At 43.2% G+C, this 27826-nt stretch overlaps 1 long non-coding RNA gene across 2 annotated transcripts; it reads right to left on the bottom strand.

Annotated features, from left to right (window-relative positions):
- Positions 1–270: 270 nt before the first annotated feature.
- LOC149119730 (uncharacterized) lies at positions 271–26407 on the bottom strand. 2 transcript variants are annotated; one of them, XR_016227959.1, is made up of 4 exons: positions 26029–26407; positions 4491–4567; positions 2580–2647; positions 271–648 (listed from the first exon to the last, which is right to left on the bottom strand). It is a non-coding gene; the product is annotated as an uncharacterized LOC149119730 (long non-coding RNA). The 2 variants fall into 2 exon arrangements; XR_016227960.1 differs by lacking the exon at positions 26029–26407 and adding an exon at positions 10981–11245.
- Between the last annotated feature and the right edge of the window lie 1419 nt (positions 26408–27826).

The raw sequence follows: 27826 nt of genomic DNA, 5'->3' as shown, positions 1-27826 counted from the left end.
GTCCTCTTAGGAAAATCTGAGTGCTTCCCCACGCCTCCTTTCCCTTTAAATTCCCTATGTGTGGTTCTGACTTCTGGAGACACAAATCAAGCCCTCTAAGAAAACACTTCAGATTTTCTTCAGATCAGTGGTGGGAGAGAGCCTGAATAGCAGCATGACCTCACTTTCTCCCCTGGGTCTGAAAGTTCCTACACAAAGTGTTAGGTTGAAAAGACTCCCCTGTCCAGTAGACCCCAACGACGCAGTGAACAAACACACATCAGACTGAAAGGCATGAAAATGCAGCTTCTATTTGAATAGCTGGAACAAGGAGGGAGTTTTATTCTAAACTATTTTTTTGGGTTTTCCATTTTTCTGGGCAGGCATAAGCATGTGTGTCACATGATTTTTTGGCAAAGGCCAACTCCAACCCGGTGTTGCTCGTGTCAGCATCCACAGCCACTTTGAGAGATCAGCTTCATTTCGGTGCCTCCCTAGCTGTCTACCAAGTAAAAAGCTCAGCATATTTTTGGTGGCCATGTTGGGATTTAAATATTCATCTGCCTTTCTCTTTGAAGTGGGCACACTGGGACTGGCTTTTGAATGTTCGTTTTCCATAGTTGCTTGACTCTACACACGGCCTCAGCAAGACAGCCCAGCTGGCAAAGCCTGGTAAAGAAAGATGATGCACATCACCAAACAGATCCAGAGACCTCTTCTTTTTTTTGCTATCTCCTTGCCACACACACAAATACACCCATACCACACTCTTGCTACCTGCAGTACAGTAATCCCCCCTTATCCACAACTTCACTTTAAATGGTTTCAATGATGTGCAGTCACCTGCAGTCTGCAAATTTTAAGTGGAAAAATTCCATAAATACACAATTTATGAATTCTAAATTAGACACTTTACCGAGTGCAATGATGAAATCTCAAACTGTCCTGTATCATCCTGTGGCACTACCTCAGTACTTGTATCCAAGTAACCTTTATTTTACTTAATATTGACCCCAGAGCACAAGAGTAAGGATGCAAAGGAGGTATAAAGTAAGGAAAGACAAATGAACTCTGGTACCATGTGGCAACACTGCAGAGCACATAGGAAAAATCATAGTGTATATATACAAAGCAAAATTGGAAAGTTCATAGAAAATGGAATTAATAGACAAATTGATTTTGGTCCCCAGAATTTTTGATGTCCAGGCATAGAGTCTTCACAATCTGCATCTTCCATGAACTTTTTGAACTTGTATTCAAAAAAAAATTTGCACCAAAATAGACATCTTTTAATTCCATTTTCCATGGACTTTTCACAGTTCCCTCATGCAGTGTTTTCAGGTATCTACTGACAGTGTTGTAGTGTATATCCATCATGTAATGGGGACCTACAATAGTTATAAGAAATCGCTTTGAGGGCCGGTGCCGCGGCTCAATAGGCTAATCCTCCACCTTGCGGCGCTGGCACACTGGGTTCTAGTCCCAGTCGGGGCACCGGATTCTGTCCCGGTTGCCCCTCTTCTAGGCCAGCTCTCTGCTGTGGCCCAGGAGTACAGTGGAGGATGGCCCAAGTACTTGGGCCCTGCACCCCATGGGAGACCAGGATAAGCACCTGGCTCCTGCCTTCGGATCAGCGCAGTGCGCCGGCCGCAGCGGCCATTGGAGGGTGAACCAACGGCAAAGGAAGACCTTTCTCTGTCTCTCTCTCTCTCACTGTCCACTCTGCCTGTCAAAAAAAAAAAAAAAAAAAAAAAAAAGAAATTGCTTTGAGGCATCACCTGATTTAAAATGTCAACCATGAGTCTATGTCTACACTCTATTTTGTTCTTCTAATGATGCATTTTCTGTTAATTTTTAATGTCTAAATTTATCATGTAGGTTGTCATATCTTGTAGGTTAAGCTCCTCATCAAGTTTATACCCATTATGCATTATCTTCCTTTTATTTTTAAAGACTTAATAATATTGGTTTGAAAGGCAGAATGACAGAGATAAAGGGAGAGACAGAAATAGAAAGAGATCTTCTACCTGCTGATTCATTCCCCAAATGCCTGTAACAGTCAAGCTTGGGACAGGCCGAAGCCAGGAGTGTGGAATTCCATCTGGATATCCCATGGGGGTGGCAGGAATATAAGTATTTGAGCAGTCACCCTCTGCTTGCCAGGTACATTAACATGGAAGTGGATTGGAATTGAAGCAGCTGGGACTCAAACCAGCCAGCACTCCTTTATGAGATGTGGGTGTCCCAAGAGGTAGCTTTAATCCTGCTGTGCCATAATACCCACCCCTCTTCATTTTGAATGAGCAAGCAACTCATTTTGTTTCATGGACAAATCCTGTTGAAGTTCATGAATGCCAACACACTGAATTAATAGCTTAATTTAGGGGAGAATTGACATAGTAATTTTCCTTTTTCAAAAAAATGGAATTTTAGTGGCAAACAAGCTCATAAAAATGTTTCATGTATATTACACTATTTTTAAAATTATGTTCACATATGTTTGGTAGCTAGAGTGAATTGGATACATTATTTCTCTCCTATTTATTCCTAGAGAATAATACAAAATCTTATTTGGTATGTTTAAATTGTATCTACCTTACCTTTAGTCAAATATGTAGGTGATTGACTTGATTTGCAAAGGAAAACTGGAAAATTTTCGAAGCTGATCCTGTTAATAAATTGCATTATATTAATAATATGCCACAAAATGCAGCTACTGAAAAGGATGGGGGTATTCTCTAGGTAAAGACTGGAAAGGATCTTCAAAAATTACAATTTAAGAAGAAAATCGGCCATTATATAAGTACAAGAAAATGCAGAAAACCAGCTCCCTAAGAATTTACAGCATTATGATAAATGACAGTTCTTCTCATGTAGGCATGTAGATGAAGGGTCAAGAAAGGATGTGGGAGAGGGCCTCTCAGTTGCATATCCATTTACACCATTTTTTGTGTGTATGTTCACAATATGCATGGGAAATATGTGCAACCCAATTCTGTCAATGGTGTTTAAATGCAAGAAGGTTCTTTGGAGTCATAGATTTGAGACTTGGAAAGATAAATCAAGATAGGGTGAGCCATAGTATTTTTTTTTTCAACTTTAATGATTGCTAGCATTTCTTTCTTTTTTTTTTTTTTTTTGACAGGCAGAGTGGACAGTGAGAGAGACAGAGAGAAAGGTCTTCCTTTTGCCGTTGGTTCACCCTCCAATGGCCGCTGCAGCCCGCACACCACACTGATCCGATGGCAGGAGCCAGTTACTTATCCTGGTCTCCCATGGGGTGCAGGGCCCAAGCACTTGGTCCATCCTCCACTGCACTCCCTGGCCACAGCAGAGAGCTGGCCTGGAAGAGGGGCAACCGGGACAGAATCTGGCGCCCGGACCGGGACTAGAACTGGTGTGCCGGCGCCGCAAGGCGGAGGATTAGCCTACTGAGCCGTGGCGCTGGCTATGATCACTAGCATTGATAAACAAAGAGGAGCCTGGTTCGGGGGAAGGCACCCAAAACCTAACCCAACAAAAACAGTGAACTGTCCATGGAGTTCAGTGCAAGAGAGCAGATGGAGTCAGGGAAGATAGTCTAGAACCTGTCTGTGACTTTAAAAGGCTTTCACTAGGGAGGAGAAAATTAGGTGATGACATACATTCTCCATTCCAGAACCTCCCTTGACCTCCCCTGATTCATCAGTATTACCGTAATTACAAGAACACCACCAGTAATGCCCTCCCCCACCACACACACAAGGGCTGCCTGCCTGCCAGGTCCTTCTCCAAGGGCTTTACACACAATAGCTCATTGCACCTCATAAAAGATCAAGGAGGAGGGGACTAAACAGGAAAGTTTGGGAAGTGGCCCAAGGTTACATAGCTAGTCTGTGGCAGAAGCAGGGCATGAACCCAATTACTTTGGCCTCAGAGCCCCAGCCTTGCACTCCCTCAGGATGCTTCATCTGGACTCCAAAGAAGGCAAGGAAACAAAACTTACTTTTTGTCAGCTGTCTTGGACACCTAATCCCGCAACAATGCCTGTACATGGTTCTGGGTGACAGGAGGAAACCTGTAGGACTTAGCATTCCCTGCCATACAGACTGGCTGTGTAATCTAGGTCCCCATACAGGAAACTGCTCAATCACCTCAGGTGTTACTTGAGGCTGGGTGAGGCAGCCAGTGTGGGGATAGCCACATCTCCTTATAGTAGTCCTTTACTTCTTCAGGAGAAGAGCGCTGTAAAAACACAAAGCCCTGTGCACAGCAGCCGCCTTCTGATATCCCATAGTGCTCCATGTCCTGACTCTACACAATACATACATGGGGCACACACAAACACTGACAGTGTATATGTTGAACATCAGACACTGTGAAGGTAACCTGGGCTGAGAAGGATAATGCGAGCAATCACACTTTTCTGCAACTAAACAACTCATTTACTTGAACTGTGCGTTATCAAAAGAATAGTGAAGAGTCATAGTTAAGGATGAGTCCAGGGAATGAGGAAGAATAGAAAATCCTACCTGGGACTGAGTTTCCTGTCAGCTGTCACTGGGGATTGGACTTTGTATCCAGAATCACTGACCACTGCCCAGCACACCTACACAAAGCCAAGAAACACTGTTAGTACATTTTGGTGACTCTTTCACAGGCAAAGATTTAGTACAGAGATTTCATACAATCCTGGGAAGAGCTCTGAGAAGATAGCTGAGGATGCAGGGAAAAGATATGGAGATGGTTCCCAAAGCTGGATAATACCTGCCCCTCGCTCACCGTATTCACCCCTGAACTAGGAGTAACCATGAGGCAGTGGCCAATGTTCAAGTCCTGCCATAGTGTATGGTGCTAAGGTTCTGAGATCCATTATGAGTCATCATGGATCCTCTTGCTGCTAAACCAATCAAATTCTGGCACTCAAGGAAAGAGTCTTGGAGGAGGGGAAAGGGAACTTTCCCTCTCTCTTTTCATCCTCTCTTCCAGACCAATTGCTGCCCCTTACATACCTGTAACTGCTCAGTTATTCCCTGTGTTCTGGGAATAAAACACTCACACACCTGAACAAAATGCAGCATCGTCACTTGCCATCAGGAAAGTAGCTGAACTGATTAACTCTAGCCCTGCTATATAATGGGCAAGGTGGGGAATTCCATTTGTTCAAATTAATAAAACATTGTTATACAGAAAGTGATTAGGAACATGGCTCAAGAAACAAGTGGACTGATTTCTAGTGCCATATCTGGGTGACTCTGGGCAAGTCCTCATAACAAGTCCCCTCAGGTTCCCCTTTTATAAAGCAGGCATCCAAACCACACGTCCTTCCTTGTGTGTTTGTGAGGATTCTGTAAAATGATACTAGTACAGCACCCAGAGCAGTGACTGGCATGCAGGCAGGGCTCTAGTGGCTTTAGCACTTATTATTGTGGTCACCTCAGCCAACATGTTTGAAACTATCTCCATAAGCCAATGTTCATTACATTGAAAGTTTACCTCGCCAGTGGGATTTTTCCATGCTACCTATTTTCCAATGAGGATATCTTGGGACAAGGTCAACCTCTCATGATCCTAATGGTATCAGTAGATGGTCAGGTGCTTGGCTACACAATTGCTTGTGTTAAGTCAAGATAGGACATTCCATGCATGTCCCCACTGAAAGTTCTGCCTGTATCTGCTGTTGCAAACCTCAGCAGGGGTAACCCAGCATGAGCTGGATTCTCAGAGAGGCAGGCCAACTACCTTTGCAGCTACGCATGAGCTTAGCTCTAGTTCTCACTGGACTGCTGGGCATCCTGAGTGCTGCCTGCGACTCCAAAGAATCATAATCTGGTCAGCTATGCCTGAAGCACGGCCACTTTTGATGATCCTGGTGTGCTCAGGTGAGTCAACCAAGCCAGGTACAAGAACATGAGATTCCTTTTCCTTGTTTTTAGTTTTTGAAGTCACATATTTTAAATTTACATTACAGTAAAAAGGCTTAATACCTTCCCTAAATAAGAAGTTTAACAAGTTGGGGCCAGCGCTGTGGCATAGCGAGTAAAACTGCCACCTGCAGTGCTGGCATCCAATATGGGTGCCGGTTCAAGTCCTGGATGCTCCAATTCTGATCCATCTCTCTGCCGTGGCCTGCTCCCCTGCACCCGCGTGGGAAGACCCAGAGGAAGCTCCTGGCTCTGGATCGGCAAAACTCTGGCCATTGCGGCCCATTGGGAAGTGAGCCACCAGATGGAAGACCTCTCTCCCTCTCTTTCTCTCTGTGTAAATCTGATTTTCAAATAAATAAATAAATCTTTTTTTAAAAAAAATAAGTTTCACAAGTAAAAGCAAAAAGACCCTAATTTAGTGGAAATATAGCCAATGGCTATAAGAAATAATTGAACAGAAAAATAAGTATTTCACCTATATACATTAAGTTTTAAAGTAATCACAGATCATTAAAACTATAACAGTGGAGCTGGAGCTGTGGCACAGTGGGTTAAAGCCCCAGCCTGCAGTGCCGGCATCCCACATGTGTGCTGGTTCAAGTCCCAGCTGCTCCATTTCCAATCCAGCTCTCTGCTATGGCCTGAAAAAGCAGTGGAAGATGGCCCAAGTCTTTGGGCCCCTGTACCTGTGTGGGAGACCTGGAAGACACTCCTGGCTTCAGATTAGCTAAGCTCTGGCCGTTGCAGTCATCTGGGGAGTGAATCATCAGATAGAAGACCTCTCTCTCCCTCTCTGGCTCTACCTCTTTGTCACTATGTCTTTCAAATAAATAAAATAATTTTTTAAAAAAAACTATAAGAGTATAATATTCTTAATCATTGGTTTGACAGCCGTGTTTCAAAGCCATGCATTCTGGCTCTACAGCCAGTGCTCTTTTTTTAAGGTGGAGAAAGACCAACACATTATATTTATACAAACTAGGACACATAGCAATCACCAACTCAGAGACACAGTGAAGTCCTACAAAGCCCAGACAAATACAATAACTAAGGGGGACAGCATTCAGGGTAGACATCAGCCCAGGATTAGATACACATCACCTGATGTGTTCTATTGCATTCGTCCTGTTTCAACACAGTGAGGTAAGTTTATGGTGCTCTCTCAGCATGTGAACAAAACCCACTTTTTTTCCCTTTGGTTAGCACAACTATAGTAATCGCTACTGTCACAGGGCAGGACACTGGCTCTGGACACCACCAAGGTCCTCACTTATGGGTCTCTCTGGAAGCCAAGAATTGGAAAAGTTAGGAATTTTAGTCCTGCTTCATGATTTTATCCCTGGATGGCACATGATGGGTACGGGTGTATTGAACTTCAAACTTGTCCTTATCAACCCACATTTTTCACACACATGTACGTGTGCACACATACACAACCTGTTGTGTGTAATGCAATCTGATGAAGGATGGATCTGTTATGTGAAGCAAAAGACCGTGTCCTAGGATTAGGCAACCCTAATGATGGCTTCGTTTCGGGGCCTTTCACATGGCTTAGCCTATCTTAACTTCTCTGCAACACTGTTTCCTGTTTAGACTAATTTTCAATCTCCCAGGAGCAGATCAATTCATGGGGCAATCCAATTAAAACCTTGTATCCCATGAAGTCTTTTCAAGGTGGATGGGATTTCAAAAAAGCCACCTCTAATTGGCAAAATGAGGTAATTCAATAGGTTGCACGATGCCAAATCATTGCTCTCCTGGTGATAAAAACAAAAAGCATAACTGCTGTGCAGCCCTGGAGCTGCTGCTGACTCATCCACAAGACTGCTTATGTACCAGAGAAGACAGTGCAGGGATGAGGGCCTTAAATTAAAAGATACAAAAATGCAAAACCAGAATATTTATATTATAAAAAATGTTAAAATACAAAAGAGACATCATTTGCACACAGTGCAGCTAGCATCCTGGAAAAAAGGGGACTCAAGGTGCAGTTATCCATGGGATCAAATAATAAAATCACACTGGTCCAGAATAGGGTGGAAATGAGCTTAAGAGCAGCAGGTCTACAGCTGTTCCATTGCTTTAGATAGTTCCCAGAGCCCTCCTATCCCAGGATAGGTGATGAGGAAACATAATGTAGAAAACCCTGCTTTACTCCAGACAGATTCCCTCCCATAGAATGCAGTGGCTTGTGAGTTGGGTCCAGTAATCTGGTGCTACAACCAGTCCTTTCACCCTGGCAAGGGAAGTATTATTCCATACCATTTCTTGAAGGAAAACAACTTTTCCATCCAAGCTACTTTGCAAAGCTGGATCTTTTGAATATGGTCCCTCAGGAAAAGAATGCAGATTATAGGGTGATGGCCCTCCCTAATCACTCATTTGCATTTGGATAGAGAATGGTTTGAATTCCTTTGCTTCACTTCTTTCCTGCCAGCAAAAGGGAAAAAGGAGGTGATACTGTGAACCCCAGACTGAGCTACATGGTAGTGCCAGCTGTCCCCAAACTACCCTCTTCCCATTTTCTACATTCTGCAGGTGATGAACTAGCAAAAGAACAGCCCCCACTCTGTGGCTCAATTCTGGGTCTCAGGGAGCAGGGAAATGCTGTGGATCTCTTCTTCACTCTCTTGGAAGCAGGCTAGCTTTCCCTGGGAGCTGGGGACCTGCTGGGCCTTAAGGGGGCGCGAGGTGACCATATGCTCATGCTCTGGCAGAAGTGGCATTCTGGGCCTGGGGCGGCAGCTTGCATTCCTGGGTACGATGGTCTAGACCTCCACTGCACCTGTCTCTTTTCATTTCCTCTTTGACCACCTCTGACTCCCAATACAGAAAACCACACTAGGCCTTCTGACAGGGATGGATTCCAAGCCCTTGGTGGACTTCTTGAAGGCAAACTCCACTGCTTCAACCATGCTTATGAAGGGCCAGAGTAACTATGTTTCAAAAAAGTGCCTCCATTCGGAGAGGCAGGCCTGACTTCCCGTAAAAGCAGCGTCACTCTGGGGAGAAACCGAAAGTTACAACGGAACAGCTCGCTAGCGTTCACCATATAAGGAAATCCCCTGGGTCTGACCCAATCAGGAACAACCGAGTTCCATCAGGAAGTAGCAGAGGTGACCCCAGCCAATCCACTGTTACCCCGCCCCCCCCATGACGTAACCTGGCTTTAAAAGAGGCTCCCAAGCACGGCTGGGGCCTTCCTCTGCCCTCCGCTGCACGGTTGAGTACACGCGGTCCCTGCTGCAGCTTGCACTTTTGAAATAAACCTTGCTCTTGCATTTCGGTGTGTTAAAGTCTCTGGCAGTGTTTGGGGATCCGACGATCTGGGCACAACAGTTCACCCTCCTTCAAACTCCAGAAGCCCTCCATGTGCAGCTTACTCTGGGGCACAGACATCCACCCCAGCTCAACTCGGTTGTGGGTAGGAAGCTGATACCCGTGTGCGCATTGAACAACTGCTAGCCCCAGACAGCATCTGTAGCTAATCTACCTGGGGCCATGTCCTCTGGCTCCTTCTCCGGTGCCTTCGCCACCACCTTGGCACAGCCACCAGAAACGTCTGGTTGGACATGGAGCCCATGGTCATTGGCTGAGCTGCGGGCCCAGGGCCACTAGTTGGGAGGCTGCTAGCACTGCAGAAGTCTGGAGGTAAAGGGGTGGTTTTGAGAACTAGCTGCCGTATTTTAAATGGAGATTAGAATAAGATGAAAGAATTTCATAGTCGTCTACTTACTAAAAGACGCTGAATTTTATTGGAAATCAAAAGACTTTCCATAGCATATGGAACCTACAAGAAAAGATCACTCCTGAAAACTAAGATACAACCTCCACCAGTTTGGCTGCTGTTGCTAGTCCTTTTAAACCAGCTGGGTTAGTTTTAAACTCCTGAGCTTAGTTGCAGGCTATAAATTGATACGTTGTCAGTTCCTGCAGGATGTGCTCCTCCTTGAATTTTTAGCTCAGGAAGTTCTATGGTGTTTCCAAATAAGCTCAGCTGTCTAAAACTGGTTCTTCTTTTACTTGCAAGATTATCTAACAGACCAATCAATTAACCTTAGCTATCTACCGAACCCAGTCCAGTTCTGTCTGACCCAGATGATCCAACCCAATCAGACTGAGGCCTGCTTTAATTAAATCCGACTCACTGATGTTAGACAGTGAGAGAGAGAGACAGAGAGAAAGGTCTTCCTTCCGTGAGAGAGAGACAGAGAGAAAGGTCTTCCTTCCGTTGGTTCACCCTGGAGCTATGCTGATCCGAAGCCAGGAGCTAGGTATTTCTTCGTGGTCTCCCATGCGGGTGCAGGGGCCCAGGGACCCGGGCCATCTTCCACTGCCCTCCCGGGCCACAGCAGAGAGCTGGACTGGAAGAGGAGCAGCCGGGACTAGAACCCGGCGCCCATATGGGATGCCAGTGCCGCAGGCGGAGGATTAACCAAGTGAGCCACGGGGCAGGCCCCGCAACTCATTGATGGTTGGATCTGACCCTGGATTCAGTTCAGTCAGTGATTTGTCAGCCTTGTAAACCCACTCACAACACAAATCCCTGGTTTCAAAAGCCAAAAGGGGGAAAAAATCAGCATTACCCACCCTAAGCTCTTGATCCAATTCAGTTGTCAAATCCAATCTAACTCTGAATCCAGTTCAAATTCTGTCTGAATCAATGAGACTGAGTTCTTTTAACTAAATGTAAGTAAGGTAGGGAAATGAAAATGAAAGGAATACTGGGGCTGGCACTGTGGCGTGGTAGTAAAGCCATGGCCTGTGGTGCCAGCATCCCGTATGGGCACTGATTCAAGTCCTGGCGGCTCCACTTCTGATCCAGCTCTCTGCTATGGCCTAGGAAAGCAGTGGAAGATGGCCCAAGTCTTTGGGCCCCTGCACCAGTGTGGGAGACTTGGAAGAAGCTCCTGGCTCCTGGCTTCAGCTCGGTGCAGCTCCCGCCATTGCGGCCATTTAGGGCGTGAACCGCCTCTCTGTGACTCTGACTTTCAAATAAATAAATAAAGAAAATGAAAGGAATAACAATGGCTGTTAAAATAAGCAGAGAGAGTTCAGAACAAAAACCGAGTGGAGCTTTGAATCAGAGACTTACCCAATAACCTTCAGGTGCTGGGAGCGATCACTGGGCTTCAAGGGGTCCTGTGGGTTTGCTGAGTGGTCCCTCGCTACTTATGGGGCACCTGGAAACTCTACTTTGGATTCTGTCAACTCTGCTATAACTGTTAAAACTGCAGAGACTTCCACTGAACAAATTTCCCTTGAGCATAAGGAACATTCTAGAACCTGGCAGAATTCAAGACAACAGATGGCTCAGAATGCTCTGCCACCAAAGGTACAGGATGTATTTATAGCCCAAGAAAAGGAAGTGACATACAGAAATAACCTGATTGGCTGATGTTGGCCTATGCCTTATATGAACATGGTATGAATAGTTGGAAGCAAGTGATTGGCTGAAGATCAAAGGCTGTGATTGGCTGAAACAGTTGCTTGGTTACAACATAACTCTAAAGTTATGTTTCAGTGTGTTTTCATCTCAAGCTAGGTTACAGTATACTATGTATGGAGGCTTTGGTGGGCCAAATTTTATTTCCTAAGTATGGAGGCCAGTTAAGGCAAACTTATTTCTATGCAACATACTTTACCCTTCTGCCTCTGTCTCTGGCTCAGTGGTGGTGGTTAAAACTTGCTTACTTATTTTAAAGAGAGAAAAGATGAAGGAGACAGAGAGGAGGAAGGGAGGGAGGGAGAGGTAGAGGGAGAAGGGAAGGTGAGAGACAGAGAGGGAGAGAGCCGGGGGAGAGAGAGAGAGAGAGAGAGAATGAATGAATGAATGAGAACTTCCATCTTTTGGTTCACTCTTCAAAAGCTCTCAACAGTAACGACTAGGCCAAGACAAAGTCAGCAACTGGAAAGTACATCTGGGTCTCCCGCATGGGTGGCAGTGGGGCAAATACTTGAGCCATTATTTGCTGCCTCCCAAAATGCACAACTAGGAGGAAGCTGGAGTGGAGATGCCAGGACTTGAATTGGGTACTCCATATGGCTTGCTGGCTGTCCAAGCTGGGGAAAGGAGGGCTAGGCAGGCCTAACTTCTTCGCTAAACATTCAATGGTGGTCTTAAAGGAACAGTATAAATTTCCTATGTAAGACTGTGTAATAAAGAATTTGGCTGGTATTTCTTCACATTTTCTGGGAAGTTAACGCTCTTATGATTTCCTGCATGATAGGAGTGTTTTTGAAATTAATAATGTTCATCCTCTAACACACCTGATTATATAGCACTGAGATGATTCTGGATGTGAGCTGAACACACTAGAAAAACCAACAATATTTCAAATTATTAAAGGTTTGAGATGCAGGATATGAGCCTGAAGTCCAGGGAGTTGGAGATGGAGATGGAGTCATATTCAGTTATGGTAATGTAGTGAGAATGAGGCTCAGGAAAACTTCTCTGATTGGAAATATCATAAATGTTATCACACATAACTGAACTGGGCAAGTAATATGTCACTGAGAACAATGGAAGCTGAATATTTGGGGTCCTTCCAGAACTTCCTATGTCTGGCTCCCTCTTTGATTATATCTAACATGAACCTGTTCACTTTAAGAATACTATCATTGTAAGGATATCACTTTGCTGAGTTCTGTGAATTTTCTTGCAAATTACCAAACCTGGGAGAATAGTAAGATCTCCTAAATTTGGAGCCAGCTGGTCAGAAATGAGTCTGGTCTGGTGAGTCCAAAACTTGCAGCTGGTGTCTGAGGTGAGGCTGGTATTAGGGAGGGACTGGGCTTTGAACTACAGAAGCTCGTACCAACTCTGAGTAATTAGTGTCAGGGTTTTTGCAGGGTCCCGATTGCAGAAGGGGCACATGGATGTTGTTCTCAAGACATCATGTCCTTCTGATGTGATATGTTTGTGATCCTTCTGAAGGATATTTCTGATGAAAGATGCTTGCCTTTGTTTTGACTAACTCAGAATTCTCTCAGGGCAGAAAAGAGGCTAGGTGGAAGATGTTCCTGGATGATATCGAGCAAAAAATATATGGCTCATTCACAGCAAATAAAAAGATATTAAGTAGAAACTATCCATCAAGAATACCATACATTGAACATACTATACTGGGACTTTAAATCAGTTGTCTTAACTATACATTGAAAAAAAATCAAAGAAAATTAGGAGAAAAATATCTCACAAAATCAAAAATATCAACAAAGAGAGAAACTATAAAGAAGAATCAAACAGAAATTCCAAAGCAGCAAAGTACAATAACTGAAATGAAGATTGTACTAGAGGAGCTCAACAACAGATTTGAACAGAAAGAATAAAGAATTAATGAACTTGAAATTAGGCCAATTAAGGAGTAGCATAGGAATAATACAATCAGAAAAATGAACAGAACCTAAGAAACTTGTATGATACCTTCAAATGTATGAACGTATGCGTAACTGGAGTCACAGAAAGAGAAGAGAGAGGGAGCTAAGGGGATTATTTGAAAGATTAATGACCAAAAATTATACAAGAATAGTTAAAGTCATAATTCAGCACATTCAAAAAACTCAAAGCACATAAAAATTATAAATGTTAAACAAACTCAACACAGCACACTGAAATTCTCAAAAGATAGAGACTAAGAGAGAATGTTGAAAGCTGCAAGAGACAAATGATTCTTCCTGAACAAGTGATACCCAATCAAATGAAGAGAGCAGTGACTACATAATGGATATACCGTTTATTTTTGAGGTCATGAAATGTTCTAAAATTGACTATGATACATGAGGTACATATTTGTGAATGTACTAGACATCACTTAATTCTATATTTAAAAGGGTGAATTGTGTTTTAGGTGAATTAAAACTCAGTAACTATGTTAAAAATAAATGGGAATGAGAAACATATATTGTGCCAAACACTAGTCAAAAGAAAGTAAAGATACCTATGTTAACTTCAGAAAAAGAAGGTATCAGAACAAGAAACAATAGGCCAAGAAATTGTGTGAAGAAAGAATGATAGAAATGCAGGAGAACTAGATAAATGCTCTATTGTTGTTGAAATCCTGAAAACTCCTCTATCAATAATGAAGAAGTACAGTGGACAGAAAATCATTGAGGACATAGTTGAGTTCAAGAGCATCATTATTCAACTGGATGCTGTCAACATTTATGCGCTATTTCAACAACAAGAGCAGAAGGTATATTCTTCCCAAGCTCATGTAGGATACTCACAAATAAACAACATATTCTGTGCCATAAATCTCATCTTTACAAATTTAAAAAATTAGTGAAATTATAAACTGTATTCTTAGTAGGATTAGACTAGAACTCATAAATAGAAAGATAGCTGGAAATCCTCAAACATATGGAGAATAAACAACAAGCTTCTAAATAACACATGAGTTAAAGAAGCATACTCAAAAGAAATTCAAATATTTCATTTCACTTAAAATATTAAATGAAAACACAACTTACACAAATTGTGAGATGTATCAAAGCAGTGTTTAAGAAGACATGTATATCTTCAAGTGCATATATTAGAAAAGAGATTTTAAAATAAAGCTTAAATCATAGGAAACTAGTGAAGAAAGAATTAAAGAGCAAAAATTAATGAAGTTGAAGAAACCAATAGAGAAAAATGGCAAGACCAAGTTATCTTGAAAAAGAAGAAAAATGGATGCATCATACTTCCTGATAGTATGTTACAAAGCTTCAGAATAAATAATGAAAACAGTTTGATAATGGCATCAAGATACATATGCAGACCAATGGAACAGAATATTGAGCCCAGAAATAAACCCATGCATACCCAGTTGACTCATCTTTGACATGGAAGCCAAGAATGGCCCCTCCAATAAAGGATATAACAGAAATTTGGTATTGTAGAGAAGAATAAAATTGAACTTGCATCTCCCATAATCTTCAAATATCAATTCAAAATGGATTAAACACTTAAATGTAAAATGAAAACCATAGTTAAGGTTATGAATAGACATTTCTCCTACAAAGACATACAGATAACCATTAGGCATAGTGCTTGCTACCACTCATCATCAAGGAAACACAAATCTAAACTGAAATCCCTTTATGTAGTAGCAGCTTATTTTTCACTGCTGAGCAAAATACCTGAAGAGCAGGATACTTATGCAGGAAAGTGCTATTTTGGAAGCTGAGATTCCATGATCAGATGATCCCATTGATTTAGTCACTGATGAAGGCCTAACAATGATTGCCATAATGGTCACAGCATGTGGCAGGAGTGAGTAATCAAACTACTAACCAGGAAGCCAGAGGGCAAACCAGGGCTCAGGCTTGCTAACAGTTACAACAAATTCTCTCAGGAGAGTCAGGGGCCACACCACCTCCTAACACTGCCACTCTAAGGACCAGGCATCCAATGCACGAACCCTTGGGAGACACATTCAAATCATATCCAAACCATAGCACTATGCCAGGAAATATTGTTCAACTTTTAAAATGAAGGAACCCTGCCACAGGCAACAACACCGATCAGTCAGAAGACATTATCACAACTGAAAGTATGCAGACACAGAAAGAGTCACTGCATGACTGTCCTGATAGTGGAATCTCAAAGATGTCAAACACATAAAAGCAGAGAGTAGAGCAGTGATTGTCAGGTGTAAGGGTGTGGAGGAGGTGGGCAGATGATAGTGAAAAATACAAATGTTCCATTCTGTGGAGTGAATAAGCTTTGGGAATATATAGAACAGCATGGTGACTATAGTTAATAATTATGTAATATACACTGAAATGTGTTAAGAGCATTCAGTGTAAGTGACCTGGAATCATTAAAAAATCTACCTCTGGGTCCAGAATTATGGTGTAGTGGGTAAAGCCGCAGCCTGCAATGCCAGCATCCAATATGGGTGCCAGTTTGTGTCCTGGCTGCTCCACTTCTGATCCAGCTCCATACTAATGGCCTGGGAAAGCAGTGAAAGATGGCCCAAGTGCTTGGTCCCCTGCTACCCATGTAGGAGACCTGGAAGAAGCTCCTGGCTCCTGGCTTCAGCCTGGCCCAGCCCTGACTGTTGCAGCCATCTGGGGAGTGATCCAGCAGATGGAAGATCTCTCACTGTCTCTCTCTGTCTCTCCCTCTCTCTCTGTAACTCTGACTTTCAAATAAATAAATAAATAAAATCATACCCCTGGAGCAAGTGTTGGATGTAGAAGTTACCAATTTCCTGTTAATGTGCACCCTGGGAAGCAGCAGGTGCTGGCTCAAGTGCTGGGATCTCTGTCACTCATGTGGGAGATCCAGGTGGAGTCCCTGTTTCCTGGCTTTGGCCAGGTTCTATCTTGTCTATTGCAGGCATTTTGGGAATTAACCAACAGATGGGAGATCTCTCCCCCCAACCCCTTTCAAACAAAGAAATAGAATTAATAGAAATTTTAATAAATATAGGTATGTTTTATATATATATATTTTTTAAGAGTCAAAAATGGGGTCCATTTGTCCCAGAACTTAAGCCATCACTTGGGACACCTGAATTCCATATTTCTAGGTTCAAGTTTTAGTTCCAATCTCCATTCCATCTACCAACATGCTCATCCTGGGAATGCACAGTAATGGATTATTTAATTGGGTACCAGCCACCCACAGGGCATATCTAGATTTAGTTCCTGTCTGCTGGCTTCAGCATGGCCCAGCCCTGGAGGTTGCAGTCATGTAGGAAGTGAAGCAGTAGATGAGAAGTTCTTTCCTTCCTTCCTTCTTCTCTATGTCTCTCTCAAATAAATAATAAACAAAATATGCTATAAAAGATGGTAATGTATACCTTTTCATTGGAATATATAGGCCAGTAAATTACAATAGGGATAAATTTGCATCATAATTTTGCTAATTTCTCTACATACTATGCCTTTTGTGCTCCTCTATATATCTGTTACTCTCCACTTTAATGTGAAAACCATGTAGTCTTTTTTCTCATTTAAATTCCTTTGCTGATTCTTTCACTATATTTTTGTGTTATCTCTGTAAATTACATCTGTAACATCTGAATTTATGTCAACTTAGCCAACTTACTTACATTTTCATTTTTAAATGTCTAGGCCTAACAATTACTTTAATTTTTAAATTTTATATCTTAAATTCACAAATAAGTTAATTTACAATATGATGTTTTGATGAGAGTCGGGGTGGGAGGGTGGGTATGGGGGGAAGATCCGCTATATTCCAAAGTTGTACCTATGAAATTTATATTTATTAAATAAAAGCTTTCTTTAAAAAAACCAATCATATGGTCTTTTATACATTATCTATGCTTATTTTTAAATTTAATTTTTTTGAGGAGAGAGAGAGAGAAAGAGAGAGATCCCATGCGACAGTGCCCCCCTCAAATTTCTGCAATAGCCAGCACTGTGTGCCAGACTGAAAGAAGGAGCCTGTAACTCAATCCGTACAATGAGACATTATTGCATTTTTCTCAGTGATTTCACAACAGTCAGCACCAACCTCACGGCAATCTCCCAGTTTCACTTTCACTGAGGATGTGAGCTCCAGGCTCTTGTGTGTGTCTCTCTCTAGCCCCATTTAGTTCAATACCCAAGAATCCCACAGAATTACCCTAGGGACTATGATTTCCCACAGTCCGAGACTATCTCTCCCCTGTTAGTCTCCCAGAGATGACCACACTGGAGTACCTTAAAACAACAGTAACTGATTTCCTGGGAGGAGACAGGTTCAAAATCAATGTGTCAGCACGGCTGGTTCTTTCTGGAAAGCTCTGAGGGAGAGTTCACTGCACTATTCTCTCCAGGTGTGTGGGGACTGCCCATATCCTCAGAATTCCAAATCTGTAGATACATCATTGCTATATCTGACTCCTTCATCTCATGGTGCATTTCCCTGTGTATCTGTGTGTCCAGATTTCCCTCTCCTTATAAGAATTCCACTCAAGGAAGCACTGCTCACCACCTTCATGTATGACTCCATCTCAGGTTCACTGTACTTGCAAAGATCCTATTTCCTAACAAGATTCCATACAGAGGCCGGCGCCACGGCTCAACAGGCTAATCCTTGGCCTGCGGCGCTGGCACACCAGGTTCTAGTACCGGTCCGGGCGCCAGATTCTGTCCCGGTTGCCCCTCTTCCAGGCCAGCTCTCTGCTGTGGCCCGGGAGTGCAGTGGAGGATGGCCCAAGTCCTTGGGCCCTGCACCCGCATGGGAGACCAGGAGAAGCATCTGGCTCCTGCCTTTGGATCCGCGCGGTGCGCCGGCCGCAGCGGCCATTGGGGGGTGAACCAACAGAAAAGGAAAACCTTTCTCTCTGTCTCTCTCTCTCTCACTGTCCACTCTGCCTCTCCAAAAAAAAAAAAAAAAAAAGATTCCATACACAGGTACCATGGGTTGGCACATGAGCAGATATTATGGGGGCACAATTCAACTCATTTGAAAATAGCTCTCCAATTTTTAATTACTCAAATATTTTATCTTTATCACTAAAAACTGGGAAAACACAGATGAGCACACCTTGCCTTGTGGGGGTGCTTCAAAAGTCAAATGCAAGAGGTGTTGAAGGCTTCTCAGGTGCACAAAGTTTGAAATCCATGCATATGTTTTCTTCATGCACATTTACATGAACCTCTTAAGAAACCTTGCCTCTCATTGAGAGAATAAAGGCCATGAGGCCAAGAACAGAGGTAAGACTCTCTGGCACCTTTCTCTGCTTAACATCTGAGAGGGAAACATGGCAGAGACAGAGTTCGTGACTCCTAATTTCCTCCCCAAATGACTACAGCCAAAACTAGGAGCCTGAAACTCAAGCCAGGTGTCCCATGTGGGTGGCATGAACCTATTGTTGGCCTCTCAGGTTTTTCACTGTCAGGAAGCTGGTGTCAGGAACTGCAGCCAGGAATATATCCATGTTTCTCAGTTGTGAAACACAGACAACTTAAACAGCAACTTAAATGCCGGAATAAACACTCACTTCTGGAGATTGTTATGTTGGTACAGAAGCAATGGAGGCCTTTAGGGACTGATAAAAAATTTTATTTCTATCGAACAAGTGATCAGTTAATCACATCTAAACATCATTGCTGGTCAGACTGCTCACTTACTGCATTTAATAACTCTACATCTGATAGTAGTTATGGCAGGCAAAATTCTAAGTGGCTCATAATAGGCTAATGAGAATAAAAGAAAAAAAAACAGAAAAACACATCCTCGCATTTTATGGAGTTTACCTATTTGCATAGGAAAGATGGACCCAGGTCAACAACCAATATAACAAATTATGCTGATGATGAGATGAAAAGCGCTACGGAGAAAAACAAAGTGAACACATAGCAATCAGGGGACTCAAACTGAAGGCAAACTGCTTTGCCCCTGAAGGTGACTTCAGGGTATAAACAGGCCTCTGCCATTACCCAATCCACTACAAGCCACAGAAAGCAAAAAAAAAAAAAAATTCAAACTCAATTGTGGGGGATTTCCAATAACTCCTTTCCTATTGTAACTTGCCAGCTTTGGATCAATGCTAAATTGATGCCCTGCCCTATAGTGGATCCATGGTCCCAGGTGAATCAGCCAGTATCTGAATTGGTTGCATCAAAAAAGTTTTAGATGAAACACTGTTCAGGATGATCAAGTTGAGTGTTTTCAGGCTTTTACTGTTCCTAGAAATAAGCATGGACAGGAAAAAGAACACTTGCACTGGGGAGATAGAAACTGCTCTCCAAGTATAGCACCCCTGATAACTCTCCACTATGTTCACACTGATAGCATTCTGGTTTTCTTGCATGCATACATCAGGATGTACCCAGGGAATCTAAGGTGAAAAAGACACTATTAGCTATCACCCCATTTCTTTCATGTACACTGCTAATCCAGACCTGTACAGGATGGAAATGATTAAAATCATAACACAGTACAATCTTGAGTGCACCTCCTCACTCTGGCTCTATCCCCTGATTCTCTCAATCCCCAGTGGAATTCCCAACCTGGCTGGCACCATGTCAACACCAGGGATTCTGTGTAAAAATGCCTGTGGCAAAACAGCTAATTCAGAATTTCTGAGGAGAGACTATGCTATCATTATTATTTCCTGTGTGCAATATACACCATTTCATAGATTTCCCACTTATTTTCCAACTCCACAGCAGACATCACACTTAGCTTTACAAGGTCAGCTGCTACAGCATACTACATTCACTCTATCCCAACAATACTCTTGCACACAATTGTATCTCATTGTGTTATTATTAGAGCATTATAGCAGCAGTCCAATGTCATATGAACTATATAATGTAGGTTATTAATTGCATATGAGGTATACATTAGCATCTCTTTATTTTAGTACTGGAAATCCTTCATTTTCAAAAGGAACATAAGCTCCTATTTGGCAAAGAACACAGTTTATAGAGATCCAAGAAGATGTAGTGGAAAGCTGCATATTATCACCAAAGAATGACAGAAAGCATGATCAAGTCAACATGCAAACAAATTACCTCATCGACATGCTTACAGTTCACAGGCTTCACTGAGTGTGCCCTCATGTTCGGGGTGCCTAGTTGGACTGAATATTCAACTTTTAAAAAATATCCCTGATAAGGCACCAAACCTACAAGAGCCATGGAGAAGCTTCAGTTCACTATGTTCCTAAATTTGAATTTATGAAATACATAAAGTTTGTATACCTTAAATAAAAGGTTTCTGGGAAAAAGTGAAAATTTGATAATAATATACATGCAAATATTATTTTCCATTAAATGCTAAAGACACAAATGTGACAATGAAGATATTATTATTTTTAGCTTTATTATAGTGCACTGACCCCAACAAGTGCAACAATTTAAAATATTGCTTTTGAAAAATTCTAAACAGACATGGATTTAGTAAGAAAATGAGGAAATAAGATCTGTGCTGTGAAAGTTTGTTGGTAGGCAATTCTCCATGCATCTCTTGAATTTCTGCATGCTTTCTGAGCAAAAACACTGGCCTTTGTTCTGGAATATCTTTTTTTTTTTTTTTTTTTTTGACAGGCGGAGTGGACAGTGAGAGAGAGAGACAGAGAGAAAGGTCTTCCTTTTGCTGTTGGTTCACCCTCCAATGGCCGCTGCGGCCAGCGCGCTGCGGCCCGCACACCGCGCTGATCCTAAGCCAGGAGTCAGGTGCTTCTCATGGTCTCCCATGCGAGTGCAGGGCCCAAGCACTTGGGCCATCCTCCACTGCATTCCTGGGCCACAGCAGAGAGCTGGCCTGGAAAAGGAGCAACCGGGACAGAATCTAGCGCCCGGACCGGGACTAGAACCTGGTGTGCCAGCGCCGCAGGCGAAGGATTAGCCTAGTGAGCCGCAGCGCCGGCCATCTGGACTATCTTTTTAAGAATATTTGTGAGGCCGGCGCCAGCCATCTGGACTATCTTCTTAAGAATATTTGTGAGGCCGGCGCCGGCCATCTGGACTATCTTTTTAAGAATATTTGTGAGGCCAGCGCCGCGGCTCACTAGGCTAATCCTCTGCCTTGCGGCGCCGGCACACCAGGTTCTAGTCCCGGTCCGGGCGCCAGATTCTGTCCCGGTTGCCCCTCTTCCAGGACAGCTCTCTGCTGTGGCCCGGGAGTGCAGTGGAGGATGGCCCAAGTCCTTGGGCCCTGCACCCCATGGGAGACCAGGAGAAGCACCTGGCTCCTGGCTTCGGATCAGTGCGGTGCGCCGGCCGCGGCAGCCATTGGAGGGTGAACCAACAGCAAAAGGAAGACCTTTCTCTCTGTCTCTCTCACTGCCCACTCTGCCTGTCCAAAAAAAAAAAAAAAAAAAAGAAGAATATTTGTGATAGGGATAGAGGATGAGGGAGAGAGGTAGGGAGGAAGGAAGGGAATATCCTTATGTTCTTAGAATCTGTTAAAAATTAAATAAAAATCAAATAAAAATTTAAAAATTCCATTATTTCTTTTCTGAGGTCATTTAAAATTCATAACTTTGGTCAGTACTATAATATTGCTAAGAAGTTTGTGTTCTGTGTAAATATGGTTTAACATGCATTTGAACAAACACCTCGTAAACCTTTCATTCAGAAAGGACATCATTATGCCTTAGACAATGATTCTCCTGAACTACGTTAGCAATGCCAAGTGGAAAAGTATGAAGAACTGTTCAACACAGACAGAAGCTCTGGGGCTGCACGGGATTAATTTCACAACTTTCCACATTCACAACTTCTTCAGGAAATGCAGTCAGTCACAGAGGTGAGAGCACAGCTTTCTATATTCAGACCAAATGATGCCTGCTACAGGTAAGCACTACTGAAATGTTGACTGCTAGGAGGGATATAAATTTCCAGTCCCCTGCCCTATCCCACATAGTCTCTTCTCAACAAAGCACGGAGTGAATATCTTGAGAGAAAGTTCAGGTGAAAATCCTGCTTTGACATTCATGAAAAATAAAGGACCAGGGTGATTGCTGGGGCTTAGCTAATCTTGCCTTTCATACTCAAGGGACCTGACAACTGCATTAGACTTAAAAAGAATCAACAAAATGTAGCTTCGGGTACAGTAAAAATATTGGAACATATCTGCCAGTTACAAGTAGAAATCAACAGTGGATATAGGATACACACATGCAAGAAATTGCAACGCTATCTCTAAACTTACCTTTTGAATCATTTGTATTGGTCGAAAATATTATCTTTCTATATATTTGGAAATTTTTGATTAGCAATTGAGTATTTGTGTGAACAAAAGACATCCAGACGTTACTCACAGCATTCACACATCACAAATGATAACAGAAGCTTGTGGAATATCTTTTTAATACTAACTAACTAGTCTCATATTGTATATTATTTTCAATTTCATGCGTCCTTCTCAACTCTTCAGGAGCCACTAACTAAATGCTATCAGTTGTTCTAGTGCTAAAATACTGTCAGAAAATTGACTTTAAATTTTTTAGAATTGGAAATCATACTTTCAGAAACAGTGCCTAGGGAGAACTTAGTTTTTGCATTAATGTAGCCAACATCTTTCCTTACAGTGGTAACACAATCAGTTAAAATGCTGCTTACTAGGACTGATCGTTCAATGTCATGAATATTATCAGAGATGTAATCCACCTGTATAATTGACATCTCCTTCAAACATAGCACCAAGCTGACAAAAGAAATGTATATAGGGGCCAATGCTGTGGCGTAGCAGGTAAAGCTGCCACCTGCGGTGCTGGCATCCCATATGGGTGCCGGTTCAAGTCCCGGCTGCTCCTCTTCTGATCTAGCTCTCTGCTATGGCCTGGGAAAGCAGTAAAAGATGGCCCAAGTCCTTGGGCCCCTGTACCCACATGGGAAACCTGGAAGAAGCTCCTGGCTCCTGGCTTCGGATTGGCACAGCTTTGGCCATTGCAGCCAACTGGGGAGTGAACCAGCAAATAGAAGACTCTCTCTCTCTCTCTCTCTTTCTCTCTCTGCCTCTCCTTTCTCTGTGTAACTCTGACTTTCAAATAAGTAAATAAATCTTTAAAAAAAGAAATGTATGTAATTAAATAATTGGTGCTCAAGAAATATATTTCAACAAATAACTCTCCACATTAGACCATATATGTCACACAACAAGCAGAACATAATTGATAGATGATGAATTTAAAATAATGCTTGTGCTTCATGTATTATCTAAACACATATGACAATGTTAACTGTACACCCAAGTTTAAGGCACTCATTGCATTAGGTTCAGTGATGAAATGTGTACTGTTCTTGTGCTCTAAAAATTCAATATTACATTAGAAGGGAACTGGGAATGCATCTAGTTCTACCATGTTGTGATAAAAATTATAAACATGGAAAAATGAATTTTGCAATTTATCCCGAGGCAGAAAATTTTAGATTGGGAGAAAACAGAAGCATTGAATAGAGAAAGTGAGTTTTTATGCTGGGTTGAAAATAAGAAAAAGAATGTCCTTGTTTAATAGCAGCAGGGGCAGGAGCTGTGAGACAGAGAGGAGAAATGCACATGCACTAGGCACACAGGCAGGTAAACCATGTCAATCAAGAACCAGAACAATGAACCAGAACCATGAGGTAAAAGTTGGAAAAAATATCTCTTGAAATTGGAGACAGAGGTAAAAAAAGAGAAGTCCTTAGGCTTTAATCAGTCTCTGATAGACAGGTATACAAATAGTTTTGATATCAGGATGTGAAATATTCTATATTAAAATTTCTTTTTTACACAAATAAGACATAATAATTATGGAATAAGTGCCAAAGCAGATAAACACAAACCAATTCTTCATAATCTTTAATTTCATGAGCCAGAGATAACTACTGTCTATTCTTCAGTTTTTACCTTATTCTTATTGTTTTTTTGTCCATAAATACGTATCATATAGGTATCACTGTTATCTGCATCAATTAAATACTAAGAAAACAGACGAAGAATGCTCACATTGTTGTGGCACAGCAAGTTAAGTGGCTGCCTGCAACGCCGGCATCACTTATGTCTGCAGGTTCAAGTCCCGGCCGCTTCACTTCTGATCCAGCTCCCTGCTAATGTGACTGGGAAAGCATCCGAAGATGGCCCAAGTCTTTGGGCCCCTGAACCCATGTGGGAGACCTGCATGAAGCTCCTGGCTCCTGGATTTGGCCTGGTGCATCCCTGGCTGTTACAGCCATTTAGAGAGTGAATCATTGGATGGAAGATTGATATCTCTCTCTCTCTCTCTCTCTCTCTGTAACTCTGCCTTTCAAATAAATAAAAAATAAACTTTAAAAAAGAAACAAATGACTACAGATATTAGAACAGAAGCACCTACAGTTCCAGGGAGTGAGGCTTCAAATTTGACACTATATCCCCTCCCTGTGTAGGTCACATATGAGTGGGTGGGTTAATCAAGAACAGCAAGTGTGAAAACCCACTGGAGTAAGAGACTGTCCTCAAACTATATCTTTCTTGGAAGGATTTCAACTCCTCAGAAGGTTCACTTTTTTCCACACTGTCAGTACCTTTCTGCCCACTTCTCAATAGCACCCTGTCTCATCAGTACTGAAGTGCAGAGTTATTCATAATGAATTAATCACCAGAGGAACTTGCCACTACTTGCTCTTGATTTTCCAAACCGTTTCCATCTATGAGACAGGTCAACAAGATCACTTAAGTTCAGATGCAAAGATGCAATATAAAAAAGTCCTTCTGGGGGCCGGCACTGTGGCATAGTAGGTTAAGTCTCTGCCTGCAGTGCCAGCATCCCATACAGGTGATGGTTCGAGTCCCCTCTGCTCCTCTTTTTATCCAGCTCTCTGCTATGGCCTGGGAAAGCAGTAGAAGACGGCCCAAGTCCGTGGGCCCCTGCACCCCTATGGGAGACCCGGAAGAAGTTCCTGGCTCCTGGTTTCAGACCGGCCCAGATCCATCCATTGTGGCCATTTAGGAAGTGAATGGAAGATCTCGATCTCTTTCTCTCTCTCTCCCTGAGTTCTCTATTAATTAATACTTGTATGTAACTTTTAAGATCAATGACTGCCTTGCAGAAGGTAGTTGTTATCTTCTTAGATGAATGTGAAGTCTTTAAGCTTCCTCCACTATTATAATATACCTTATTATCATCACAACATAGTGAGGAAGTGCATCTTTAGTTTCCTTCTCACCTCTTCATACAAAGCACTGAAAAACATCTGGAGATGTATCTCTGGCCACAAACCATACCTGATTATTTTGCTGTTGTTTACAAGGACCACTGAAAAGTAACCTTTTGTTATTTGATTCCAGTGGCTTGCCTGCCAAAGGGGTCCGCTGGTCTCCTAACCAACCAGCTGTATGACTCCACTAGTTGACTCCAAAAACTCTGCGGTGTGAGACGCAAAACAAATTCACGCACAATTGAGGAAATTTCACTTCTGGACACCTAAAAGAGCACCTACACCAGGAGGCACGAGGGAACGTCTGAGGCACTGCAACCCAGGTTCTTTTGTGTTACATTGGAGAAATACAAAATGGAGACCAGAGTGCCGGCCAGCCTCGCGGGCAGGTTATGGTGCCTCTCGGACACCCTTGGCACACGTACACGCACAAGCACACATGTATACACACATGTACAGAAGGGAGCAATGGCCACTATTGACCCGTCTAGCACCCAGAGCCCAGGAGGACGACCAAAACAGGGAGGTTCCTTGCGGGGGAGACAAGAATACACACAGAGAGAGGTACCTTGCAGGGACGGGACCCTGGCTGTCCTGCAGAAGGTTCGTGATGCTTGCAGCAGAAGAAGGTTGCAACACTTCTCACCAGCCTCAGCGCGGTCTGGTCCAGAAGATGCCTGGGCAATGCCTGAAGCCGAGGAAGCAGGAGGCCTCCTTTTCCCCGGAGGGTCAGAGCGGCCTCAGGAACTTGCTTCCTGCTTCTCTTCTTCAGCCTCAGAGGCCTCCTTTCCCCTCAGGTCACAGAGGCCCTCAGGAACTTGCTTCCTGGGCTCCTCAGCCTCTGAAGTGGAGCCGGAACAGCCTTCACAAGGTTTCTGCAGCAGCTTTCATGAGCTTCTCGCGTTGCCCCGCCTTTCCAAGAGACTTTGTGTGACCCACCCCTGACAGCATGCAGCCAATAGGATTGCCCAATACAGGGCTTCTACAGCCAATGGGAATCCGTGAAAGGAAACATCGTGGCTCCTCCTATCCAAACTTATGGCGTTTTCTAAAGCCTCGGGAATATGGCTTGAGGGCATGGTGCCTACTCCTGCTGGGAAGCTTGCAGATTCTTCTGGCACTTTCCTTGTTTGGGTCAGATTTACCTTGTTTTGAAGCGTGCCCCGCGGTGCAAACAATGCAGGCTATCCTTTGGTCAGTGAATGCTCCAGCCACAGGTGTCTGTGTGCAGGGAGGGTTGTGAGGTCCTGTGTGTATGTAATATTACAGAGACATCAAGTCTCTGTCTTTTATCCCAGTGCTTTCTCATTGGAGGTCTTCAATAATGTAACAGAATTGTTTGATAGCAGTTGTGACATAGGGAGTGGGGCTGCAGTCTGTGAGGCCAGCATCCCATATGGGTGCTTGTTCAAGTGCCCACTGCTCCACTTCTGATCCAGCTCCCTGCTGGTGGGCCTGGGAAGGCAGCGGAAGATGATTCAGGTCCTTGAGCCCCTGCCATCCATGTGGGAGACATGGAAGAAGCTCCTGGCTTCAGACTGGCTCAGCCCTGGCCGTTGGGGCCATTTGGAGAGTGAAGCAGCGGACAAGATTCTCTCTCTCTCCTCCATCTCCATTGCCTTCTCTCCCTGTAAAGTCTGCCTTTAAAAAACAAATTGTTTGGCCGGCGCCACTGCTCACTAGGCTAATCCTCTGCCTGCGGCGCTAGCACACCGGGTTCTAGTCCCTGTCAGGGCACTGGATTCTGTCCCGGTTGTTCCTCTTCCAGTCCAGCTCTCTGCTGTGGCCCGGGAAGGCAGTGGAGGATGGCTCAAGTGCTTGGGCCCTGCACCCACATGGGAGACCAGGAGGAAGCACCTGGCTCCTGGCTTTGTATCGGTGCAAGGCGCCGGCCGTAGATCCCACTTGGGGGGTGAACCAATGGAAAAAGGAAGACCTTTCTCTCTGTCTCTCTCTCTCCCACTGTCTAACTCTGCCTGTCCAAAAAAAAAAAAAAATTAAAAAAAATTGTTTGATAACCATTGCCACCATTTATTCAACATTACCAAAAGATTCCAGCCAATGACTCTGCTAAGCAAATTATATTTTGACATTCATTCAGCACTGACCCTGGGGTGTTGGAGACCACCACATGGCCCGAACTACTGAAAGCATGCTTGGCTGAATTACAAAGGTAATCAGTCAGGTTGTGTGACTGGCAAAGGTCAGTTGAATGATGCGGAGGCAGATGAAATGCTATGGGCTCTGGGAAACAACAGTTGAAAGACTCTATCCTGGTTAGTGTTTGGTGGGCACTAGTGTTTTTTTTTTTTTTAGGATTTCCCAATACTGTGATTATTATTGTAATTACTAATTTTTAAGTAATC

Source organism: Oryctolagus cuniculus, chromosome X (genome assembly GCF_051225735.1).
Source record: "Oryctolagus cuniculus isolate XC-2025 breed Fujian yellow rabbit chromosome X, ASM5122573v1, whole genome shotgun sequence".
NCBI lineage: Eukaryota > Metazoa > Chordata > Mammalia > Lagomorpha > Leporidae > Oryctolagus > Oryctolagus cuniculus.
The sequence above is the reverse complement of the archived record's forward strand: the minus strand, read 5'-3'. Positions and strand labels throughout refer to the sequence as shown.